Source organism: Lolium rigidum, chromosome 4 (assembly GCF_022539505.1).
Source record: "Lolium rigidum isolate FL_2022 chromosome 4, APGP_CSIRO_Lrig_0.1, whole genome shotgun sequence".
NCBI classification, from domain to species: domain Eukaryota; kingdom Viridiplantae; phylum Streptophyta; class Magnoliopsida; order Poales; family Poaceae; genus Lolium; species Lolium rigidum.
Genome location: NC_061511.1, coordinates 198,623,805 through 198,627,669, shown reverse-complemented (window position 1 = coordinate 198,627,669; position 3,865 = coordinate 198,623,805).

Here is a 3,865-nt window from a genome sequence, read left to right as displayed (position 1 = left end):
AATATAGAACTTCGACACCAGGATACTCAAGATCCTGCAGTCCATCAAGATGTTTTATTACAACACAAGAAGAAATCTTTGAAAGAGAAAAATAGTACAAACTCTAGCCAAAAGGCTCGGGGGCTCCAACAATATAGAGCACTTTGTGATATACAACAAATTTTTTCGACAAAGTTTTACAAATCAGTCAGAACCTAAAATAGTATCTATTGACAAGCCTCTGGTTGTTTTATGCTCAGCATAAGATCCCTTGACGAAGAATTCTGAATCCATCCGAAGAAGCTCACCTATCATCGACTCGGCCACAGGAGTCACCATCTCATTGATTGCATCAATATTATTCTTCCGCCGCGTTTTCTTCGCCAGGCAATCAACGACAATCTTCGTCAGGTCTAATTTTGGATGGCAAATATGTATCATAATCATGGCAAATCTTGCTCCAGCGGTCAGTTGAGCTCGCACAAAATTATGAATACGAGGAGCATCTCTGAAGGCCTCCAGCAAATTAGGAAGAGTTGTCGGTACTTCATTTCGAGGAAACAAAGTCTTGAAAACAAGGGTCAATGTGGTCGTGCAAAAACTGAGAAATTCGCGTACTTGGCAAGCACGATCTTGGAACCTGACAATTTGCTGGGTTCGTTCAGGGGTGGCCCAAAACAAACAGCCATGATTAAGGGAAAGATTGACAAGAAGATTCGTCCTCTCATTCACTCTTTGATCCTCGGCGGCAGCATCAAGAACCGAGCCTATTAGGCAACAAAGCAAGAAATTTGGAAGAAAGCACAGCAAAATAAAGAAGAGGCACCATAAGGTTGGAGGTACATACCTAACATATCTGTGCTAGCTTCCAACATTAGTTCGAGCATGCTATTTTCTCGGGTAGCAGCTCCCTCTGCTTCCAATACAGCAGCATCTTTGGCAACCATAGCCTCTTTGGCTTGATGAAGAGCAAGCTCTTCTTGTTCAGATGCTTTCCGAGATTGTTCCATCATTGCCAAAGTTTGTTTCTTCATGGATTGAAGTTGTTGTCGAAGTTCTTGTAAATCTTCCGACACAGGTTTGCTTGAAGAACCTTCAAGGAGATTATCATCGGTTTTTACCTTCTTCGAGAAGGAAGACGCAGGCACAGCGTCGGGAGAGCAAGGGTTGGTTGAATAATTATCAAATATTAACTGGAAAAGAAAATCCCAGGATCAATGATAGTACCAAGAGGAATTTCATTGCTTTCTAGAAAGTTTACATGGTCATTACAAACGAAGTTCTCCAAAAGGACTAACAGAGTAATTGTCGCCAAGGCTAGAATGGCGACAACAGCAAAAGAAATAAAGAAAGCAAAAAAGTAGAAAAGGCAAAGGCATTCAACTAGACCTCCGGCCTTGATGAGCTGGGAGTCGAAGATGGCTTGATCCCGAGATAGGCCAGGATTTTCTTCGTATTCAGCTTTGCCGCCTTGATCAATGATCGCCATCTTGTTTGCTCTATCTGCTCCGTGTCGCCCACTTTGGCCCAGTCAATAGTCTGTTGACTATCAGCAACTAAGGCAACAGTGCTTTCAACGGCAAACTTCATATTTTCATGGCGCATCTTCAGCCCAAGATCTTCGGGAGGATTAAAGCACTTGGCAAGACCAAGGAAGGTCGCGAGTTCCTCTTTCTTCGGGAAGAAGTAGGGGAAAAGCTTCGACAACCCTGCCCTGGCTTCATCAATGCCCTCGCGCGCTTCCGTCCCATTAAATTCAAGGAACGAAACGGCGTCAAGAAGAGGATCATTGTCGGGATCCTCAAGTTCAAATTCTTGAGAGGTCTTATCTATCAAAATAAATAAAAAATCCGATCAGCAAAAAAATGTAGAAAGGAAAAATCCAAAGGATATGAAGTGGTTCAGATACTTACTGACAAAGCGACGATTTTGCGTCCTTATACGCTTAGTAATCGCTTCTTCACGAGCAATTTGTGCAGCTATGTGATCGCTTAGCGAAGTCTCGGCATCATGCAGACGTTTCCGAAGATCTTCGACACCAGCAGCATCAGCCTTAGCTTTGTCAGCTTCTTGCCTAGCTTCAACATCATCCGACTCGGCCTTCTTACGAGCCTCTTCACTTTGCTCTAATTTTTGAGCAAGTGTATTGGCACGTTCGTTGACCTCCGCCAGTTTTTCTATCAAGAAAGTTAAAAACGTCGACAACAAGATAGCAAGAAGCGAAGCAAAAAAGAAGTAACGAAGCATTACCTTCAGTTTTGCTGGCATAATCACGGTACCCAAGGAATTGAGCACCAATGAGAAGAAGCTCTTTGATCGTAGGCTATCAAAGAAGGACAAAGAAAGAAAATGTCGGTATGGGAAAAATGATGGCACGTAGAAGTAAATGGAGAAAATATAGACAGTAACAAGCGCATTAAGAACTTACATCATCCAAGAGAGGATTAGAAGAGCTACTCAATTGAAGAGTAGGCTCCGGGATTGTTTCAACCCTTGCCCTTTTTGGTGAAGGGACAAGGGGGCTTGAAGGAGGAATAGCAGCGCCGACGTTCTGTCGAGGAGGCGAAGTTTCTTCTCCTTCAACTGGCGTCTCCGAGGCGACTAATGTATGTGACGTACTCGTTCGAGCAGCCACATCAGCAGTTGGTACTTCTTCTTCATCATCACTACGAGTAAATGTCGACAACATAAAAAGCAAGACAGGCAAAAAATCTTCGAGAGCAATTAAATAGAGAGAAGGTACTTACGAACTGATGAGGGTTTCGAGGTATGGATCATAAGCTGCCTTCTGGCGTGAAGGAACAACTTCGTCGGGCTTGGAGCTGCCGTTCCTTTTGTTCTTTGGAGAAACAGCAGGAGGAGGAGATTGTGCCGACGCAGTGGCTTCAGAGGCATCCTCCTTTTCGTCAGATCCCGCAGATTTTCGAGATTCTGCGGGTTCATTTGCAAAAGAGGGGGCATCTTGGTTATCATCGGAAATAACAGCCCTTTCTTCGACTTCCCCACCTTCCGGAAGAGGAGGAAGTGAAACAAGATTTGGGTGATTCTGTATAAAAATAAGGAAGAATGTCAAAAAGGAGTAACAACACAAATAGCAAGGCAATAACAAATTACGCGACAATGTTTACCTTAGGAAGCGCATTGGTGGCGCTGTATGGTTTTACGCGATAAGTGGAAGGGATAGAATCTTTCTTCTTGAGAGATGAAATTTTTCGGATAAGCCTATCCAAATCCTTGACTTCCAAATTCGTCGACAAGCGATCTGTGTCTTCATCACCGACATAATTCCAGAAAGGGTTTTTGCGAGCCTGAAGAGGCTGCACTCTAGTCCTAAGGAAATACGCCGTAATTTGGATGCCTGATAATTCTTTTCCACGAGTATTCTGCAACTCATGGATGCGAGTCATCAGGGCCTCCGTCGAAGTTCTTTCTTCCTCGGTAGCTTCTGCGTCCCAAGAACGGCGGCGAAGGATTTTCTCGGCACCGTCAAAAGGAGGAATATTGTCTTCAGCGCATCCATGGTTTTCTTCACGAATATATAACCACTTCTTGCGCCACCCTTGAACGGAGTCAGGGAGTTTGACGTCGAAGTAGTTGACAGAGGAGCGAACAGAAATAACAACGCCGCCTATATTATAGGCGACATTGGCGGAGCCATTACGGCGACGAAGAAAATGCGCTTCCATAATGCCCGCTTAGGGCTGGACACCAAGGAAGGCTTCGCAGAGGGTGATGAAGATGGAAATGTGAAGGATAGAGTTGGGCGTGAGGTGGTGAAGTTGGAGACCATAAACAAAAAGTAACCCCCGAAGAAAAGTGTGAATGGGGGCGGAAAGACCGCGGATGAGGTGATCAACAAAACTTACCCGATACCCCATTGGAGGGG